The sequence below is a fragment of the Ambystoma mexicanum genome, chromosome 2q, assembly GCF_040938575.1.
Source record: "Ambystoma mexicanum isolate Mex_15411 chromosome 2q, UKY_AmexF1_1, whole genome shotgun sequence".
Taxonomy (NCBI): domain Eukaryota; kingdom Metazoa; phylum Chordata; class Amphibia; order Caudata; family Ambystomatidae; genus Ambystoma; species Ambystoma mexicanum.
Genome location: NC_090924.1, coordinates 690587491 through 690610408, shown reverse-complemented (window position 1 = coordinate 690610408; position 22918 = coordinate 690587491). Strand labels below are relative to the sequence as shown.

At 46.9% G+C, this 22918-nt stretch overlaps 1 protein-coding gene across 3 annotated transcripts in view; it reads left to right on the top strand.

The window, feature by feature from the left end:
• Positions 1 to 22918, top strand: part of CDIP1 (cell death inducing p53 target 1) — a 421024-nt gene that overhangs the window by 107609 nt on the left and 290497 nt on the right. The window contains exon 2 of one of the 3 annotated variants that reach the window (XM_069647904.1): positions 3586 to 3825. The exons of the other annotated variants lie outside the window; for them this stretch is intronic. The gene's annotated coding sequence lies outside the window, so the exon portion shown is untranslated. The remainder of the gene's footprint in view (positions 1 to 3585; positions 3826 to 22918) is intronic. 3 annotated transcript variants of the gene reach the window in all.

The window sequence follows — 22918 nt, the reverse complement described above, 5'->3', positions numbered from 1 at the left end:
ATAGCGATGCCTCCTCCTTTTTTGTTTTTTCTGTTTATTTGTAGGCATTTGAAGTCTGTCGGAAGGCAGCTTTGGAGTGTGATTTTGTAGTTGTCGTCCAGCCATGTTTCTGTGATGAACAGGATGTCAATGCCGTTGTTGTCGAGTAGGTCGAAGATCTCTGAGTGTTTTGACATGGATCTTGCGTTTATTAGATTGCAGTGAAGTTTGGAGGTGTTGTTTGGTTTGGGTTTTGTCGAGGTCGTCTTCTGCTCAGTGTTGAGGTTTCCTTCTTGGTCGGTCACTTGTTGGGCTGCGGGGTTTGGGGTCTCAGCGTCTTCGAAGAGTTCTTCTAGGTTTTGTCTTGGGTTTTTTGTGTTTTCATCGGGTTCGTCTTCCGGGGGGTTGTGGTTGTTGATTGGAAGTTCCTCTTGCTTTGGTGATGTAGGGGGTTATTGGGTCTGTCGTCTGTATGTTGTTTGTTTTGGTCATCCTTCATCTACTTGCTTGTGTTAGGTTGATTGATATTGCTGCTTCTAATGCTGGGTTGGATTGGCGTGGTGGCCAGTTGTCTGCGAGGTATGGAGTTAGGTAGAGGGATTTTTCTCTTCTCTCAGAGTTCCTTTGGTTTGTGTTCCTGCCTGTGGGGGTCCAGTCTACGGTTGTTCTAGGTTGCTGTTCTGGCGTGTTTGTTCTTTCCTCTCTTCGTCTTTTTCTCGGAATTGGTCGTTTGCGCGGCATTGTAGGGTTGAGAGTTGTTTAGTCTTTTCCTTCTCTGGATACGCTGGGGTGTTCTCTGGCTCAGTGTTGTTTCCTGTCGGTGGGGGTGGGGGAGTTAGGGTGTTAACGGTCTACTGGTATGGGATTTAGTTGGGTTGGGTAGTGGGGGTGGTGGGTTTCAGGGATTGGTAGAGTATTGGACTAAGCGCAGTTAGATTATTTGAGAGATCTGTATATTGGGTGAGAATCCTATCAGTGCAATCTAAACATCACACAGTGCCGTTCGGAGACAAGGCCCCTGCTAAATTTGAGAGACCTGCACAGTGGGAGAGACGTCCACCAGCGCAGTCTAAACGCCACACAGTGCAGTTTGGAGACAGAGCCCCTGTTAAGCTTGAGAGACCCGCGCAGTGGGAGAGAGGCCTGTCAGTGCAATCTAAACATCCTACACAGCAATTTGGGGAGAGAGCCCCTGCTAAATTTGAGAGACCTGTATAGTGGGAGAGAGGCCTATCAGTGCAACCTAAACATCATACAATGCAATTAGGAGACAGAACCCCTGCTAATTTTGAGGAACCTGTATAGTGGGAGAGAGGCCTATCCGTGCAGCCTAGACATCATACAATGCAATTAGGAGACAGAACCCCTGCTAAATTTGAGGAACCTGTATATTGGGAGAGAGGCCTATCAGTGCAATCTAAACATCATACAATGCAGTTTGGGGACGGAGTCCCTGCTAAATTTGAGGGACCTGTATAGTGGGAGAGAGGCCTATCGGTGCAATCTAAACATCATACAGTGCAATCATTTTTTACTTTTGGGTTTGGTAAGTGGCTCTAGTCCTGACCCAGGCCACTCCTACCTTACTGGTCCTTGCAGACACCGGCTGACACTTCTTGGATCTGCTTCTGTTGGAGCCGCCCTTGGCCTTAGGGCCCTTAGCCGCAGGGGGCTGCCGGGCAGAGGGAGTAGAGGACCCGGGAGGAGGGAGGGAGGGAGAGAAGGAGCTGGGGAAATGGAGCAGCGCGGGTCGCAAGCCTCCGACGGATGAGCTGGGCTAGCAGACCAGGCCCAGAGGGGTCACTGGCCTGGGGGCACTCACCTGCAACGCTCTGGGTCTCAAAGATGTAATGGAGGCTCACCTGTGGGGCGCCAGGCGTTGCTGCGCTCCTCTGCAGATGGGCCGCTGATACGCTAGCAGTGGGGCTAGGTTCCCCTCACACGGCCCTAAGGACCAATGGGAGCGGGGATGGGCAGGTCGGGAGGCGGGAAGCCGGGAAAGCAGGAACTGGGCGCGGGGTGGGAGCAGGCTGCTGGGGGCTCACAGAGGGCCTTGCGGATGTAATGGAGGCTCACCTGTGGGGGTCCAGGCGTTGCTCCTCGGGTGAAGCATCACCAAGGCAAGCCGAAGGATTTTGGCCTTTCCTTTCCTTTCTTCGACGAAGTTGACAACAATGTCTTTCTTGCAGAGTCTTTAGAAGAGTCCTTAGAAGAGTGACTTCGTGGAACGTCCTTTTCCACAGGTCGTGACTTCTTAGCCGGAGGTTCCGACGAAGTTGGGCGTCGAGGGGCTCCTGATGTTTTCGCAGAGGCCACGCTGCGCACAGAGCCCGCTTCTGACTGAGGGTACGCTCCCGCACCGTCATTTAACCAGGATACCAGCCGGCGATTTCGATCCTTCAGGGTTTTCTGGGAAAAACCTTTACATATTTCACACTGGTCTGCCGAGTGGTGAGGGTGGAGGCAATAAATACAGTCTAAATGGCCGTCCCCCTCGTAAACCTTCTTCAATCCGCATGTGGCACACGGGCGAAATAGAGGTTTTCCCGACATTCCGAAAAAATTAATAAACTCACAGGAGTACGACAATTCGAAAAATCTAGCAGTAGAGACTACGCGAGGAGATCCCACTATCTTTGGAGACGGTTGAAATCTGACGGGACCCGCGGGGGCGGGGCCTTTTGTACCATTACGTCCAACGGGGCTTGCGTGGACGGCCCCGGAGAGGACGTAGATGTGGATAGGACACACAAGTGTCGGAAGTTTTTCCTATAGGAAACGACTATATATGTGTACCGAGGGTTCCCAGTCTGATGACGGGGAATATTCTAAGCATGTGAATCCATGAAAGATCCAATGCTGGAGAATATTTGGTAACACTGCACACAGGCAATATAACACAGTACTAGTATAGGAGTGTGGAGGTAACACCCTATACTAATCCTACAAACGTGCTGTTTTGGAAACGTAGGCACATTGTTAAAAGTCACTTTTTGAATTCTGCACTGTAAGGACTACAACAGGCTTAATTTAGTGACCTCCTGTCACCAGTGGACATGTAATGCTATGCAAAGATGCACTATACATTGTTAACATATATGTCCAGTATTGTTTACAAAACTCACCGAGCTGGTGATCAGGTTAATTGTTGATTGATTATTCTTTCTATGTGTAATTTTTTCAGCCATCAATATTGAATTATCTATGCTGAAATATGCGACCTAAGTAAATAAAGGTCTCAACAACGTTTTTTTTCAGTTTTTCCAGAATTTGGATTTATACTTTGCTCCTATGATGCATACTTATGAAGATGGATTAAACATAATATGGAGATGTGTTATACATTTAAGCTACAGTAGTTTGCTGTAGTGAAAAATTCTGAGGTCAGGACTATAACCCCCTGTACTAAATATCATTCCAGCCTTTACGTCCTGCCCGACCACAGGCTATCCCTAAGGTTACAAAACTTTAATATTAATGCAACATAACTTCTACATCCGATCTTGTCAAATGTAAAGTTTACATATGAAATATATGCAAGTGGTACAGGCACATCTTATTAAAATGTTGAATAAAAAGAACTTTACCCCCTTTTCATGGTTACAGCTTTGGTGTTCGCAGGGGACAAAATGGAAATGAAGGCCATTTGCCATTAAAATATGGAAAAAATCACAAGTGAAGTTTGTAAACTATGCCTGGACATAAACATCTCAGTAGAGTAAAGACAGTTGGAGAAGGTTCTTGGAATCTTTGGCTGTGCATTCTCATGGTGGAGTAATGGATAAGGGCGACCCTGAACATTCATGTGTGGGAAGCATCAGCATTCCTCGCAGCTGCCCAATGCAGGTACCTTTTTATAACAAATTAAGTGGTAAATACTGTTCACATCATTACTGTTTGTGCAATTGGTCAAAATACCCAACACTCCAAGAGTAAAATTGAGAAATTGTTGGGAGGTCCAGCACAATATTACCTTTGTGTTTGTTTGTTTTATTTATTTATATAGCGCTACAGACCCAGAGGTAGAAGGGTGCTTAAGGAAACTGTTACATAGTGTGATAAATACATTTTCATTATACAGTGTGATTATATACATTTTCGTTATACAGCAATTTACACAATTTACAGGCATAGTTAAGGAAGCGGCAAAGTTCACAGAGGTTAGATGAGGTATGCGCTACTCTTTGTTCAGTAGCCAAACAATAACATGTTTCCTGAAGTTCTGAAAGGACTCAGTAGTTTTTATGTTGAGTGGTAGGGTGTTCCAGAGTTGGGAGGCAGGCACTGTGAAGCTAGCACCTCTGGCTCTTTTTAAGGTAAATCTAGGCACTGTCCGGCATAAGGTATTGGATGATCTGGTAGTTCTGTTGGCGGGTTTCATGGTAAATTTATTTGTGAGATATGGTGGAGCCAGGTGGTTTAAGGCCTTGTATGTGAGACAGATGGTTTTCAAGTCCATTTTTTTGGTTGTTGTATGGAGAGCCATTTGCACAATTTCCTAGTAGTGGAGATGTGCTCTCGCCTGGGGATGTTGAGTGCTGCACGTAGTGCATTATTTTGGAGAACCTGTAGTTTGTTAATTATAGATTGGTTGGCACCAAGGTACAGACTATTGCAGTAGTCCAGTCTTGACTGTATGAGGGCTCTGGCGAGTGTGAGGCAGCTGCTAGATGAAAGGAAGTGTCTGCTGGCCCTGATCAGCTTGCCCATGTATGCAGAGGCTGAGGCGGTCATGTTAGTTTGTTTGGAGAGGTTGGTGTTGGCATCAAGATAAAAACCCAGTGTTTTCACACTTTTAGCAATGGGGATGGTGTGACCATCGATGATGATGTTATTGTATTTAGGGCTAAGTTTTGATAGGTTATTGGGGGAGTCGACAAGGAGAATCTCTGTCTTCTCATCGTTCAGGCATAGGCCGTGTAGGGCCATCCTTGCCTGAATGATAGAGAAGATTTCATTAATCCGGGTGACGTCCGCATTGTAGTTGCCTCAGATGGTGAGGAGTATCTGGGTGTCGTCTGCATAGTTGGTGTAGGTGACACCCAGACGGTCCAGTTTATCGAATAGAGGCTTTGTAAATATGTTCTACAAAGTAGGGGAGACACAAGAGCCTTGTGGGACTCTGCATGTGATGGGGATGGGGTCTGCAGCAGCTATTGTAGAGAAAACCCTCATGGTTCTATTCACCAAAAAGGATTGTATCCATGTGATGGAGAAGGAGAAGTGAGCTGCGGTGGATAGGCGTCTGCAGAGGATTTTGTGATCGACCAGGTCGAAGGCCGATGAGAGGTCTAATAGGAGCAGGATGGCGGCATTGGCTTTGTCTTTGATTTCATCAATCTGGCTTTTGAGGTCAACATGGGCAGTTTCTGTTGCATGTTGAGGTCTGAAGCCAGATTGACGTATTCCTAGCAGTTGGTTGGATTCCAGATACTCCTGAATTTGGAGGTAAGCGACTCTGTCCAGGATTTTTAACAGGAATGGGACAGTGGTAATGGGTCTATAATTGGTGGGTATGGCTGGGTCTAGTGATTGTTTTTTTAAGAGTGGGGGAACCCAGGATTGTTTTAGGTTGCTGGGGCAAAGGGGGAAAGATCTCTAACTGCGTCTTTTATGATTGGGGCTGGGCAGCTGTCCCCTTTGCAATTAGATGGTTTTAAGGAGGTGATGATTTTTTGATCTTCAAGAGTAGTTACCTTCTTGAATGTGAAACCAACCTTGGCATCGATGGGCATTGGTGAGCTAGGGCTGGTAGCCTTGTTGACATTTGTCCTCAATTTTATTTTGGAGTCCTGTGATTTTGTTGTTAAGGGCGCTCTGGATGCTGGTGCACCAAGGTTTGTCTTTCATGCAGGTGTCTATAGGTGGATTGGGATTTTCTAGTTCCTTTAGAATTTTAAATAGTTCTTTAGTGCAGGACCCTGCCTGATCTATCCTAACGTTCTAGGCATCCTTTTTAGTGCGAATTATCTCCCTTTTATATAATGAAGATAAATTTGTAAGATTAGATTTATTTTCCATTGATGGGTTGGTTTTCCATAGGAGTTCTGCCTTAGCTTTCCTTTTTCTGAGTAGTTTAAGTTCTGGGGTGTACCATGAGTTCAGGTGAGCTCTTGGTTTACCTTTGCGCAGTTTCAGTGGAGCAACGGTATCGATGGCATTGGCCATGGAGTTGGTGAAGGTGTCAATCAGTAGGTTTAGATCAACATTGGACGGTAGTGCGTTGAGGGTGGCTAGGTGGGTGGGTGTTTAGGCTATAGGTCTTGCCAGCTTGCGTTCAAGGTAATTTTTAAATGTTTTTTTATTTCGTACAGTTGGTTGGACTGTAAAATACACAGGAACATTTTGCAATTTGTGGTTTTAGATATAGATTTCTTGCTCTCGTTTGAAGTACTGTTTCACAGTAAAAGTCCTGTAAAGATGACTTATAAACATCGCAGTTATGCATTGTTTGCCAATTTTTGCAGTTGATTCTCCTGGTAGTACCGAGCATGCAGCAGAATGTCATCAAAGGCACATGATAAACCCAGCAGGGATGCCATTTGCCTGCTTAGCATTGACCAGCTTCTGTAAAGATGGCTGAATGGATATCTTTACGGGACACCTTTGGCACACAGTTTTTGTTCTCACCCTTCTATTGCTGGGTGTATCCTTTCACAGGTTTCTTGATGCACTTGTGCATTCAGATTTAGACTTCGCCATTTTGACTTCTCTATGATCTATTTCGTGCTTGCATCTTGTGGGCGGCCGCAGACCTCTGAAATTTGCGGGCGAAGGAAGGCAATTGGTGCTCTCTCCTGAACCTAATTTTAATGCCACCTGGGGGAACTCTGTCCTCGACTTAATCATAGGCGTGTGCTTATTATTGTAAAATGATGCATCATTTTTAACTATTCTGAAGGGGAAACTCTAATTTTTTCAACAGTTAAAAATATGTGTGTCGCGTGTTTCAATATTAAAGTGATTGCTTAATACAGTGTATGTGTGTATTGATGTGAAGTGGCACCAATAAAACCAGTGAAGTTGTGACTGTTTTACATATTCAATATTTTGCCACAATAAGAATGACCAAAGAGCTTTAAATCTGTCATTATGTCTGTGAGAGTTGTATGACTGAATCACTAAATACCTAAAGCACGCTAGGGGTTTGGTACACATTTCCTTTTTTTTTTCTTTTTTTTTTTGTTTTTAAGCAAAAGTTACCCTAACAAAGCTTTTGTAAATATCAAGCATTTATACAGGTTTGGCCCTCAAAGACTTTAACGGTCAGAGAGGAATGACTGCTAACAACTTAAAATTACACTGTGTTGTGGATCAGCCAGACTTGGAGAAACAAAACTGGCTTTATGTTTAAAAAGTGAAAACCAGTAAATTGAAAAAAAACGGTTTAAAATGCCGCTCCTCTGGCAACCTGCTGCCTTATGCCTATGCCTGGGCTTAGTCGGCCTTGTTGGAAATGGATCTATGTCTTCAAGTAAGAAACCTGCTCTCATGAGGGTATAGAACCCTACAAGTATGCTCTAAAATCTTCCTGGCTGGAAAGTGCACAAGAAATGACTTACCTTTTCCATGGAGACCCACAATGCATCCTGCAGACACCAAGATTTCAAACACCTCTGGACACTGTTTTCCATCATGTTTTTTTAACACTCTTTATTGACATTTTGTAATAACAATCGGAGAACTTCCAACTCACCCCCCAACCCCCCTGATATCCGTCTCCCCATACACATTTAGAAAACTTGAATTCGACAATTCAACAAATGTACAATCCCGCCCACCCCCCTCCACCCCATCTCCCACATCCAGGTATCCCATCTGATTCCTCCCCTCTCCATCGGTCACAGCACGCAGATCTGTTTTTGAGCTGGCTCAACTGATGAGATGGTTTCCGAGCCGCTGCATGCATTCTCGGGCTCCTATTGACACGCCACGATTTTTGATCTGGTGTTCAGACGATGACTCCAATCATCGCCTGCCTGCTCGCCAGACTTTTTCGAGCTGATTGCCAATGAAGAACCGCATCACATTGTTCGACCTCTTTGACTCGACCTATGCCAGACGCTTAATCGACCTATTGCCTGCCTGGTTACGTCACCCGATTCAAGCCGATTGCCACTACAGGACTGCACCACGTTGCTGGACCTTCTTGTGCAGACTTGAATGTCTCAACACCCACGATCCATTGGTAACAACTGACTTTAAATATCTACACGCAGACCATAAGAACATGCAGTATCCACAGATAGCTAGCCAGCTTTTACACAACTAGGCCGTGGGGAAAGCCCCAGTATACATCCTGTACATCTGTATTAAATTCAATAGTAGTACAATAGGTCAGTCAAATACATATATAATTTTTATTGAGATACCATTATAAAAAACACATTGATAAAATATATAAAAAAGAAGGTAAACAAATACGTCAACATGGTTATCCAATCACAAATCCAGCCCAATTGCTATTTCCGACATTTACTTTCATCGTCATATGTTGGATATTTTTCTTCACGAACATCTTAAGTGGGGTTAGTAACAAGGGTGAGCGGCTAGTGCCAAATAGCTCTATGGGCATTCGCCCTCATGTTTTCGTGTCTGCACAAGTTCGATTTTCTAGTTTCAAACAGAGCACCAATACGACCCAATCTTTTTTCTGGGCTCTTTCGAAGCCGTCTTCCGGACACTCAAGATGCTTTCGCCGTACACTTATAACACGCTTCTTCACACGTTTCTTCATTTACACGGGATCGTGTATGTAAAAAGTTCTAAAAGATGAGTCATATATTAAAAAACTGACTATTATAGACTGTGCTATACTTGAATAACCCTGGATGGTTGGGGCGACAAGGGGAAAGGTGGTAAAATAACTGTATCAAGGTGTGTATTTATCATTCCTTTTTTATTTTTAGTTTTGACTCATTTAGGTGGTACTCTAGTGTTGGCTAACCACATATATTTGCCAAAATTAATGTAGTGTTTGCCTTCACTGCCTTGTTTCATTCATTAGCAGCCTTCTCAGGCACTTATGTTTCGTATTGGCCTACGGTTTTTTTAAGGTTATGGTAGTGAAAAGCACTTTTGTAAGCTTCATTGAAAAGCACTGCCGACAATCCTCTGCAATAGTTAACCAGCACCAGCCATAGTTAACCATTGCCAACAAGTGTCAACCACAGTAGACGATTGCTGGCCATAAGCGACGATCATTGAACATTGGCTGGAAACAGTTGTTGTTTATCGCCAACTAGGGGTGTCACGGTATTAGTTTTATGACGGTACAATAACCTTCTTGCTAAATGACGGTATATCATGGTTATCGCGGTGTAGCAGGTGGAGTTAGCTAATCTTAACAAATACTTTCTAAAAGGTCATAAATTGACAGATTTATCATCGCAAACAAAACTAGGCACCCAGGGCCAGAATTGGGCTTTTCAACATACTTTCCACTGAAATGTCCTGCTTCCACCAAACACAAACACACGTGTGGAGAGGGGGGGGCCGGCTGCAACTGACAAAGCAAACTGAATAGCTTTTCTTAAGTGGTCATTTAGGCTTTTTGCTCCCCCACTGGCTACTGGTGAAGATGAACATGTTGCCATCTTGATAACCTGCATGCCACAGATCAATGGAACACACACACACACACACACACACCACACACCACACCACACACACACCGGTATACCGTTACATCCCTATCGCCAACCGCATCCAACTTAAGTCCTTTCTTGCCATAGTTGCTCATTGGCATTGGTCCACTATGGTCCGCAATTATTATGCACAATTTCCCACCATTGCTAATTATAGTTTACCATACCGACTATTGCCAATCATCGTCGACCATTGCTGACAATTGTCAACCATAATTCACCATGGTGAACAATAGTTTACCACCAGCAACCATAGTCCACCAGCAACCATAGTTGACTATTGTCAAACAGTCACCCATAACAATCATCACTGATCATAGGTAACCATCGTCAACCAAGCCTAGCATTTGGGATGAGACCTGCTCAACCAAAGCGATTCCCCTTTAGCGAAGCAAGACTGTTAGCTTTGGCAATTCTTGTTCCCATTCTTTATTCTGAGTCAGAATAATTCTATCTAAATTATGATTAATGATATACATGCCCAAACGTATGTGTGGATGTCTTTGTGAGTAGTTAGATAAACCTTGTAATTCATTCAGAAAAGGCTGGGGAATGGCTCTGATATTCAAGGTCTTGCGATTCGATATCAAGAAAGCGAATTAATAGCAAGCCCCTGGGTTTTCGTCTGAGGTTCTTGGGTTTTAATCCCAACAGGGCTGACTCAGCCCCTTTGTTTATTTTTATTTTATATATTTATATAGCGCCAACTGCCCACGGGCATCGGGCACTTACAAAAGGACTTGTAAAAGCTCAAGATGGAGCCAGAAGAGGCGACGGGACGGCAGACAGATTTATACCAGTTAGCTGATTCAGAGTGGCATAGACGAGGGATTACTTGAAGAGCTCTGTTTTGAGTTTTTTGCGAAAGACCAGAAGGTTGGACTCCAATCTAAGGTGCTTAGATAATTTGTTCCAGTTGGAGGCTGCTCGGTTCGGGAAAGCTCTACCCAAGCCGAGTTCTTTCTTGAATTTCAAGGGTGTTATGAATCCATTTGCCTCTGATCTTAATGCCCTATGGTAAATTAAGATGGTAAAACGTGAGTTTGGACTTCATGTAGGCAGGTGCATTGCCATATAAGCACTTGTGAGTAAGGCACATAGACTTGAATTGAATACGTACCTCTATTCTCATCCAGTGAAGGTCTCGTCTAGCTTCACTTATATGTTCACTTCTTGATTTCTTTTTGACCATTCTGATCACGTTGTTCTGGACCAGTTGGAATTTTTTGACCCTTGTGTTCCCAGGGTTGGTAGACCGACGACCAATAGGGTGGATAATAGCAACTATTACTCTAGTGCTGAGAAGCTGGGGGAATTCAACATGAAGCGCTATATAAAAATGTGATATATTTTTATTTCTTTTTTTTACTTTTGGCATAAGAAATTGACTGTAGGTGGCGCACGCATGTGAATAAAAGTAATGCGTAAAATAACGTATCTAGATTTTTAGCGCAGTTTTTTTTTTTTTGTGTGCATTTGTTTTGCACAGCGAGGCACTTGATTTCTGAACCCATCACCCCATCCTTTACATCAAACGGATCCGACAGCCCTTCCGCCCTGATGCGATCTGAAAAACCAGTCCAATAAATGTGAATGCTATCAGCAGTAGACGGATGCGGCAGACGGCATGGACTGTTCGCTTTGGCAAATACCACAGTGACTGATTGAATTTAAGTGCCCACTGCGTGCTGTTTTTGGGCTCATTTAAAATGTGCTCCATAGTGTTTTCTTGTGCATTACCAATATCATTTTACTGTGCTATGTTTGAATGTCCTAGGGCTGTCTTATCGACACTGGCGTTGGAAGAGATAGGAAACGGAAGATGTCCTGGCACAGACATTGTCATAACTAAAAAAGTAAATGGGTGGAAGGTTTTGAATACATCTGATCCACTGGCATTCCTCTGGCCAACCTTCCACATCAACGCTGTTTAGCCCATTTGCGCCATTGCAAAAGGGGCCCAGCCATATGCAAGTCAGGTACTGCCACCAATTGGAGCAATGTTTGTCTCTTGGATTGGAGACAAAGTCAGGCCTAGCACTATTGTCAGGCTCCAAAACCTGCCCATGCCCGACATCACACTGGCGACGAGGAGCAGCAAAAGAGCCCCACACGCTCTCAACGCGAGCCACGTCCTGCCAGCGAGGGGAGAGAGAGGCCTACCAACATCCCGCAGAGCCGCGTATCAACGCGCGCGGAAGCAGAGCCTCAGTCTCACACCCCCAATGTTCCAACACGTGGACGATTAACATACCAGGAAGCGGAGCCTTAGTTCCACACCCCCAACGTTCTAAAAATGTCACGCTGAACAAAATAAGGAATGGAAACTCATTCTTACATCCCAACCTTCCATATGAAGCACAGACACGCTGGCAGAGTCAAGCCACGGCAAATAACAAGGATTTTCAAGCACCACAGGCCAGGAGGACGATGCTGCGGATAGCAAATGACATTGCAAGCACCCAAAACATCAGCCCAGGACATTGGTGAGTGAAATCATAAAGACAGAAACCAGCCTGGGGCCAAGCAGAGCCCCTCTCACCCAAGGGAGGGCACAGCTCCACTACCACACGCAGCCGCTCCCACTACATACCTCCCATCTCTCACGGGAAGAAACACCCCAGTGTCAACCATGTCCAGCGCCGAGACAAGCCCCTCGAGAACTAGCGCGAGCCCGTCAGCAGGGAGGAGTGCCAACCCAGATCACCCCGACCCAGCGTTAACCACCTTCATGCCGCCTTTTAACCCCTTCACCATGGGAGCAGCCATTTGCTGGGAGATCTGGCTGCAGCAGTTTGAAATGCACCTTGACGCAAGGGAGATCACAATAGCGAAGAAGTAACGCACATTCCTCCTGCTCAACATCGGAGCAGCAGTGCTATGCCTATTCAACTCCATCCCAGACCGCGGAGACGCAAACAACTATGACGCTGCAAAGAACGCACTCACCAACATGTTCAGGCCCGACCTCAATCCCGGCTATGAACGCTTCCATTTCTGCATGGCCAGACAGCATGAAAATGAGACAGTGGACAAATTCCACGCACGCTTACACGAAATGGCAGTCGGGTGTGAATTTCCCAACGAAGAGTTCGCCATCAGTCTCCAAATCATAAACGGAATTTCATACGAAAAACTGAGCGCCACCCTATCAGAGGAATGTACGCCTATCCCAAATCCTGGAAATGGCGCGCCTTTGTGAACAAACAGAAGACCAGGTAGCAGTAATCGAAGCAGCAATCCAAAGACTCCCGCTCGACAATCCGAAGCCAATGGAAGACGTTGCAGCCATATCGAAGCACCAGAACACCTGAGAACAAAGCGAGCAAAGAGGAAACCCCTCCAAACCCCAAACGCCGCAAGGGACAGATAATGCATGCAAATGGTGTGGCGTCCCATGGCACAGGGAGAGTCTTGCCCCGCATGGGGATCAACATATCGAAAATGCAACCACCTTAACCACTACGCAGCAGTCTGCCTAAATCCACCAAACAGAAGTGACCGAGAGCAAACACCGCGGCAGACACAAGAACGCCGAAAGAAATTTGCCCCCCGAGAATCACCTCGCCAACCAAGCAAGAAGGGAAGGGCGAGACCAGTAGATCACACCCAGAGGTCACCGGACACAAGCGAAAGCGAGGACAGTGAGGACAGCGCATCCCCCGACAGAAGGGACAGAGACAAACGGAGGAAAACCAGCAAGCGGGTGCACCGCGTACACCTCATCTCGGTCGTAGAACCTCAACGGTCCAGACAACGAAATAGGCCATCATGCACGGTCATGTCTGACAGAGAACCACTGCGCGTGGTCATAGACACTGGCGCTACCGTCGATTTAATGCCAGTAACAGCGTTCAACAAACTCCACCCAAGGCACAAACTCCAAGAAAGGAAAGTTAGACTACATGCATATGGCTGCAAGAAACCCCTGCCGGTGCACAGGTCATTCAAATCCGATTTCTCCCACAGCAACACCATGTGCCGAGCACGAGTCTACGTCATCGACGCTGGCTGCGAAACACTACTAAGCTGTAGAACCGCACAGAAGCTAAAACTAATTCATTTTGCCTTCAGCATTCAACGCAAGGAGATCGACGACCTGCTAGAACAACATCACAAGGTATTCCAAGGCATCGGGTGCCTGAGGGGCAGATCCATCAAACTCCACATCGACCCCACCATCGAACCAAAAGCCGTACACCATCGCCGAGTACCATTCCACATGAGAGAAGCTGTGGAAAAGGAACTCGACAAACTGGAAAAAGCTGGCATAATGGAGAAGACCTCAGGGCCAACCCGTGAGTATCCCCCATGGTAGTCGGAAAAAACCAAACAACCCAACGCAGTACGAATCTGCATCGACATGAAACTCCCCAACGCAGCCATCGGGAGGGAACGCCACATTACCCCAACCATAGACAAATTCATCATCGACCTAACAGGGGGAACAATATTCAGCAAGCTTGACCTTAGGTCTGGCTACCATCCACTCAAACTAGCCAAGGAGTCGAGATACATCACCACGATCTCCTCCCACCTCGGACTGAGACGATACAAACAGCTAAACTTCGGAATATCGTCAGCCGCCGAAGTATTCCAGCACGAAATTCGGAAGGTCCTCACTGGCCTAGAAGGGACAAAGAACATTAGCGATGACATCATCGTATATGCATCCAATGAAAATGAACACCTCAAGCGCCTCGCGGCGGTCCTACGCAGGCTAGAGGAAGCCGGACTGACCCTAAACGCCGAAAAGTGTGAATTTGGAAAGGGAGAACTATGCTTCTTTGGATACATCTTCAACGCAAGAGGAGTGTCGCCAGATCCTGCTAAAGTCAATGACATCAAAAGCACCAAGGCCCCGCAATCAGCCACAGAAATAAGGAGCTTCATGGGAAGGGCAACGGACTGTGCGAGATTCATTCCAGACCTCGCCACCATTGCAAGTCCCCTCCGTGACCTAACAAAAAAGGACCAAAAGTGGGAATGGTCGCCTACCCACCAACAAGCTTTCCAGCGAATCAAAGACACTCTATCTTCATCCACAACAATGGCATTTTTCGACAAAGAGAGACGCACAGAACTCCTAGTCGACGCCAGCCCGGTCGGTCTAGGAGATGTACTTCCCCAAACTGACAACGACAGAAACATCCACCCAATTGCTGTTGCCAGTCATGCGCTAACCAAAACAGAACAAAATTATGCGCACGTAGAGAAGGAGGCCCTCGCAATCCTGTGGGGGTGCAGGCACTTCAAAGTATACATGCTGGGCAAACAAGCAAAAGTGTTCTCTGACCACAAACCACTTATCCCAATCTTGAGAGGATCAGCGCCCCATCCCCCAGCACGCATTGAAAAGTGGATGCTACAACTCCAGCCCTACAACATAGAGGTGGAATACTGACCGGGGACAGATAACCCAGCCGACTACCTGTCTCGCCACCCGCGGCCTGCCTCAGATCAGGAAGAACGCCACGCGACAGAGACAGATGAACATGCATGTCATGTGGTGGCCTGCGCCCGACCGCGGGCACTGACCCTGCAAGAAATAGCCGACGAGACCGGGGCTGACACCATCTTAACCCACACCACTGCCGCTATCCAATCAGGGAATTGGAAGAACTTCCTTACCTCCATGGCTCAGCGCACAGCATCCGCCCAAGTGAAACTTCAAACACTCTTCGGAATTCGCCACAAACTTACAGTAGCCCCTGAAGGGGTAATACTCAAAGGCCAACGTATCGTGTTGCCCGCGTTGCTAGAAGAAAGGGCTCTCAAACTAGCCCACAGCGGGCATCAAGGCATCGTGAAAACAGCATACCTAAAATCCAGGATGTGAATGCCCAACATGCAACAGCGAGTGATGGAGCTCGTGGGGTGCTGCGCAGCCTGCTAAGCCACCCGGAGAGCCGAGAACCCATCAACAGTGCCAGAGAAGCAGCAAGTGGTGGGAAGCCGTCATCATGGACTACTGCACCATTGTGGGAGAAGGCTACCTACTTGTCCTGGTCGACGAATTCAGCAGATATCCTGAAGTCGAACACGTGGCATCCACCAATGCCGAGACCATGACTCTTGCACTGGAGAAAATATTTGCGATACACGGAATCCCATCAAAAATCAAGAGCGACAACGGGCCACCCTTCACCAGCCAAGAACTACACCAATTCTTCCAGAATCTCAACATACGACACAAGCGGATCACCCCAGGGTGGCCACAGGCAAACGGCGATGCCGAACGATTCATGGGGTCGCTCAACAAAGTCATCGCATTGCAAAGGAACGAGGAAATTCCTGGCTGAAAGCAGAGTATCATTTCCTGAGGACCCACAGGCAGACCCCGCATTCCTCAACAGGAATCAGCCCGGCGGCACTCATGTTAGGGGTACCAATACAGGCGCAGCTCCCCGTACACCCTAGGTGGGTAGCGCCTGAGCCAGACCTCCCAACCATAAATGCCAAAAGGCGAAACAAAACCAACAGGAGAGTATCACTCGAAGGGACAGCCACTGGGAGCTAGCACCCGGAGACACAGTCATCGTCAAGAACCGAGCCACCCCCAAGAAGATGTCCATCAACTTCGAATTTCAGCCATGGACAACCAGTGCCGCGAATCACAGCATGATCACTGCCAACAGGGGGAGTCAGACAATGACAAGAAACCTCTCTCACTTCAGAAAAGTACTGCCCGAGCTATGGGAAGAAAGCCCGAGAGCCACAAGGGAAGGCACTGGATCGCCCTGTAGACCGCAAGGCCAAATGACACCCAGACCCTATGAAGCACCACGAGAACCAAGGACACCCAACCGACAAGAAGATGAAGTCCGACCTGAGAGCCCTCTGGCAGATGATCCGGAGAGAAGCCACACCCGATACCACCTGAGGGAAAGGACAAAACCTTCGTCCCACCTCCAAGGATACATGGTAGATGGGATCTACCAGCAGGTGAGCCTGCCCAGATGGAATCCGAGAGACTAGAATAGACTATACCTGTTGTGACGTATTGTTAAGTGTTGTGAAAAACATTCCCAGTTGGGGAGGAATGCGGTGTCAAGTGCCAGAGAATGGCGACATCACAGAAGGGATTCGTGCGTCTCAGCCTGCATTCAATGTGAGCGGATTTCATGCTGAAGGAGTGGATTCTCCGCTCCATGCCACCCACCACTGCTTGCAATAAATCGAATGACAATGCCTTTGAGAAGACTGAAATGTATAGTGCTAGTCTCCACCATTTAGTTGTGCTCGGGGCCTTTAACTGCCCTGACTGGAGGTGACGCGTAGAAGCTTGTTTTAATGTGGAAACGGACAGAAAAGTTTGCTTGCAAGTCGTCAGTGAGCATTGTAGTGTGACTGATGTGGGCAGTGTTAGGCAAGGTGCACGGTTAGGGAGCGGAGCCAGGTGGATGTAGAACATTTTTTCAGGCTTAAACGCTCCACTAACGATATTAGCAATACCATGTCGCTGTATTACACAACTGTGCCACACCAATGTGACCTCACTGCTGTTTAGCACTGCAGTGGTCTCTCCTTTATGTAATACAGCAGCTGCATGGTCACAGTGTGGGTACAGCAGTAATAGCACTATTATCTTTAGCATACCCGTGCTATACGTTCTGCATTTGGTTCAGCAGGGTTCTGAGACTTGTTTGGCTGTTGCAGCAGCGGAATCTCTATTTCCCACAATTTCTCTTACACATTATTTAGTGTCGGTTTGGGTTTGCTACGGATATTCTGTCGCTCCGTCCCCTCTTTGGTAACTGACTTTTGGTAGAGCAGTGCTGCATCTCCTATTATTCCTACGTCCCATCCCCTTTCTTTCCTCCATACCTTTAGGATATCGGCCCCACTGGGATGGAACTCGAGCATTCTGGGACTCGAGGACGCTTGTCCACAGGCCCATATCCTCAGTGCGCTCCTGGATCTCCTGTACTTTCTCCATGGTATTATTTCTCTTGCACATTGCCCCGTGTGCTTCTGTGTTTGGTACTGCAGTGGTATTTCTGCTGTACAGTACTCAATCTCACCTTGTTTTTGGTATGGTGTTGCTGTTGTTTTTGATATGAAAGCATCATCACTCCTGGTTGTTCCCCAGTGTTTGTTTGGTGCAGCAGTTTTGTGTCTCCTGCAAATCTCTTGTTGTTTCTCTGACACATTTCTTTGTCTCCATTGGTGGAGGATCTTGGTTTTTCGACAGCGCATGCCTGTTTGGCGGGGCCCTGTTCCGAGAAGTTCTGGACCCATTCCACTGAGGGTCACCCGAATAATGATCTTATGGGTGACTTTTTAAGCCTACACCTGCGCCTGACAAAGCACACCTCACACCTCCTTTGGTCAGGATCATAGCATTGGCGGAACTAAGGTGGGGGACAGGTGAGGCAGCAGCCCCCCCCTTGGGCCTTGGCTCCCCTCTGCTGCCCAGTGCGCCCTCAGCCTCCCACTGACACCCGATTATCCGGCCCCCCTATCGCCCCCACCAAGAGCTGCCTCTGCTACTGGCTCGCAGCATTGCTCACTGCAGTTTGTTCTCGAGTAGTCAGTGGGGGCAGGAATGCATCGAGTGCGTGACAGGGGCCGTGGAACAGAGCTGGGGGCAGGTGCATGTAATCTAACCCTTCTCGGTGAATGTAGACGCCGCCACCTGCGTCCACGTGGCTTGGAGAGAGCTAGGATCTCTTTCGACAGCTCAGCCTGTTTCTATCAAGATGTTTTGCTGTGCCTGTCAACAGGTTTTGTTGACACCTCCTGGACCGGTTTATTAAGAGCTCGTTTCCAGGCCTTTTGCCAGCTGAATCCAACAAGCCCATTGCAGATGGAGCAGGTAAAGGCTTGTGCTGATGTCATTAAGTACAACAAAGGCGCTCAGGTGCGTCCAAGAGCACTGTGTTTTTGTTGTTGTTGCATTATGCAAATTACTCCCTATGTCTGCACTTCTCTCATGTCTTTTTATAAATCTGACCATTTCTTTCATACAGTTAATCGTCTATCGCTCCCTCTTTCAGCCACTCGTCTACAGGAGTGAAAATGTTTTTTTTTTAAAGTAGTGGACCCATGTTTCCCCCTACTCCACCCGCTTCTTCTCCGCCACCCTTCTAATCCACCTTCCTCCAGTCCCCCTGCCCATCACCAACCCATACTTGCCCCCCCCAATTCAAAGCCCGTACCTGCGTCCTTTCCTCCACTCCACCCCACCCCACCCCACCCACTGTGTTTTATAACAGTCGGATTAAGATTGACGAAAACACAATGAAATAAAAAATGCATTTAAATGACAACCATTCGATTTTAATTGTCCTAAACATAACTAATCTTTAAGCAGCCTCCTCTTCCATCAGCCACCATTCTCATCTGTAGACTATAGCCACAAACACACAGCCGCGCCCATTACCAGTAAAGACATTGTGTCTGCAGTAATAATGCTTAATTGCAGAAGACAAACAGATCACTGCCAAGAGGAGCTTTATGGCAACTCGACAACGGGTGTTCTGTCCCACGCAGTCTATACAAATAAACAAAAGTAGTCCAGCACCTGCGAGGTAGCGCACTATAATGTGACCAAGGAGGTAACCAGGTTCGAAGCTCCAGTAGGGGAGAAGAAAAAATATGAAAGGTGCCCATTCCTGCCATCCTGGAACGGTGCTCCAGGTCCCATAAAGTAAGGGAAGGATTGCGGATTTTCATGAAAAGTAAGGCAACCTTGCTCCCTTTAGTTCCCATGCACCTTGACCCCTGGTTGTCTGGATCATTTGCAAAAGTAGCTTTTAATTATAATCAAGTGAAAGAAAAATGTATGATCTAGCGTGCTTCCTTTCTTCTGCCTACGCTTGAATAGCAGAAGTGATCAATATAGGAAGAGTGATGCCCCTGATCGTTCGTTCTCTCTGCCTTTCATTGGATTACCTTATTAAGAGTGATTATGAGCACTTGCGACTTTAACAACAGTGTTTTAAAAAAATGACAGCTCAGCTCTAGTAGTGTACCTTTCAGCGTTCAGAAGACACAAATTAGAAGAGGCATACAGGACAACCACCTTTTCCCGGCCTTCTGCATCACTCAGCAACCTTCAGAACGGTTGGCCACTCCTCTATCCTCCATATGCCTTCCAACCTCAGCATCCAGAAATCTACACTTACCTGGACGAGCTGTGTAAGGAAGGCATGGTATCAACAGTAAGACAGACACAAGTGACCACAGTCAAGGGTGTTTATTGAAATTCAAAAAGGGTTTGAAAAACGCATATCTAATGCTAAATCTAAAGATGGGCGCAAGCTACGACCATCAAATAATAAGGCAGTCCTAGTGGTGTCCTGTCCAAAATAAAAGGGCCTATACTATAACACCTATTTCCAATCCTTACCTCAAATTACAAATAGTGTGGGAAACAATGTTCTGTAAAAGAAAAGTGTTCAAGAAATGATATGTCAGGATATTCAGGCTATTGGCCTCCCTGCCACAACTTTTCAGCACGGGACCAGGTGGCGCAGTAATTTTCGAGGTTGGCACAGTCTCTGGCTTCTCAAGCATGAGGGTGCAGTTCAAGCATTAGCATCAGGGCCTTCCATTCCCAAGTCTCTTTGCATTTCAAAGTCTCTTCTTTCGGAGGGCCTGATGCGACATGAAACAATGTTATTTTCCTCTGGGATTTCACATATACTCAATTGCTCATGTGATGCACTATTCACCTCAGATCCCCATCAGCTGGGTTCAGATCCCCTTTAACACAATGCTTGTAGGATTTTCATGTATCACATTTCTCGGGTGATTCAAGGTTCACCCCTGATCCCCCCCCACCCCCTCAGCCAGGCTCAGATCAGTTCTAACACAATGTACCATCAGTCTCCCTCCGCTGGGCTTGGACCAATATAATTCACTTGAACACAAACTTGCTTTATCCCAAAAATCTTCCCGTTGATCTCCCCCATTCGTGCTCGGACCAACTTTATCTATTTTGTCATCTACTTGCTTGGCAGTATAAACATCGAAGACTTTACATTGTGCACAGGATTCTGCTTGACCCATCGCAGGACCACTTGGATGCACAGTTCTCTGCCCCTCTTTCACCTTTTTCAATTCTCAGTTGGATACCTTACAGAGACCTTGGAATGAGCACCCACGAGGTGCCGGACCACTCTGTCAAAGGTATTGCATCTTGATTTCAAAGTTCAATCACTCATCCGTTGTTAAATTTTACTTGTGTTGGTTATCACATGCGTTTCATTCACTGTTTGCTTCAGTGCTCACCCTACAATGTTGCTGCTTGCAACCTTGGCTTCAACACAAACTGGTTTCTTATCAGTCTCCCCAACTCACCGGCTATGTTAATTTCACTGGCACTGCTTTGTTTTAGGAACCAGCAACAGTACCATGGCAGCAGGCGATTCTCCCTGCCTTGATTATCGATGCATGAGGGCTCCGGGTACCTCAGATGCAGAATACAGGATTCTTCAGCCTGGTTTCCTGGTCTTAAGCTTTCTATTCTCAAGGTTTCGTGAAAGTAACCGTTCCTCATTGAAAAGGTCAAGGGCACTTCCCTCCTTGCCATCCCCTTGTGTTTTGCCGTCTTTCTCCTCGTGTTCAACTGCCATCTTGGAACTGCTGCTTCCTCGTGTGCTTTGCCTCACTCAGAGTGTGCTATCGTGCTTGCTTTTATCCATGTGGGGAAGTGTAATGTAAGTCAGGTGTGTATGTGATGGTCAGTAATTGCCTGACCCTGCCTGACCATTGTATTGGGACACGTCAGGTATACGGCTCTGGTGTTAGTCCGTTTTCTCTCATAGCAAGCTGGCAGTGAGAAAGTTTGTGTTGTGAAGGGTGGGGGTTGAGTTCCTAATACTCCTATGCCCCGTACCTTTTCACCCATAGTTTTGGGGCATGCCATTCATCGGGATGGGACCAGAGCACTTTTAAAGCATAAAAAAATGAACTTTTTTGTACTCCTTTCATTTTTACGTGAAGCCACAGCATGTGACTGCAGCCCCGCCTTCCTGAGCTCTGCCCCGCACATCTTCCAGTCCTTTTCTCTGCGCAGTTTGTGTTGGACGAGCTTGCATCTCAGGCAATATTTTACTTTTTGTTCCCCTGTCCTTCATTTACCTGCTTGGGTTCCACAGTCTTCTTTCTTCCGTCTATGCCGGAGGGTCTGGGATTCGTGTCCTCTTCTTCGTGCAAACGTCATTTCGCGAGGGCAGATACCCACTCTCTCTGCCTGGAGTGCTTGGGCCCGGACGATGGGACTTGTGCTTCTACTGTGACTCCCTCTCCATCCGGGCACTCCAACGTCGACTTGTCAGGTGGGAGGAGGTGTTTCAGCAGATTATTCCTCCACATTTACAGCAGTTTATTGAAGAAAAAAAGAAGCGGACGGTAAGTTTGTTCCTTTTTAGGGCACCCTGGCCAGGGGACTCCATCCCAGGGTCTTCTGGTTCTGGGAGGGGCCCAAGTGGCTCTGGTACCAGGGATCGCCCGAGGTGTCCCGAAAGGGATCTAACCGGCACTCCAGAGTTTCCTCTGAGGTTCCCTGTAATGGGGCTGCCATGATGGATCTTCATCCGAGGTTCCCCTTTTGGGGGCTGTTGTCACTGGGGTAATTCCTGAGGTTTCCAAATCTTGCACTAAGTGTACCGAGTCTCGTCTCGAGGTTCCCGTTAAGGTGACTAAATGTACTGGGGTTAACCCCGAGGATCCTCGTCTTGGGGCTATATCTAAGACCGGCAAGATTGAGGGGCCCCCTCCGAGGGCTCCATCTACAGGGGTGACCCTAAACCTTCCCACACTCAGGCCTGTGGTCGAACCAATTCTGCTGAGGGGGCAAAGAAGCTGGTTAAACACCTTAAGTCTTTGAGTACCGGGGAGAAGGAATGGGACACGAAGAGCCGCTGCATGCTTACCGTAGGAGAACCAAGGCATGCTACAGAGAACCGTTGAGTCCACAAGAGGCAACCTGGGACACACAGGCACTTCAGCAACCCTCCCGAAGGCAAAAAGAATAAAGCATATACGACAGAATAAGAATGTGAGACTCGATATTTCCAAAAGAGAACTAATGGAATGAATGCAAGATATTGTCAAGATTGACAAGTGAAGCACATGAAAAAGCCCTGGCAGGAGAGTATACCAGGCAGATTTAACTTTGCAAGTGTCAAGTAAAGTATACCAGAAAGCCCTGGCAGGAGAGTATACCAGGTAAAGTCAATATTGCAAGTGTGTAAAGTAGAACACACGAGAAAGTCCTGATATGAGGATACATCAGGTATAGCCAAATACTGTGTTGAAATTACCTTAAAGAAGAGAAGAAA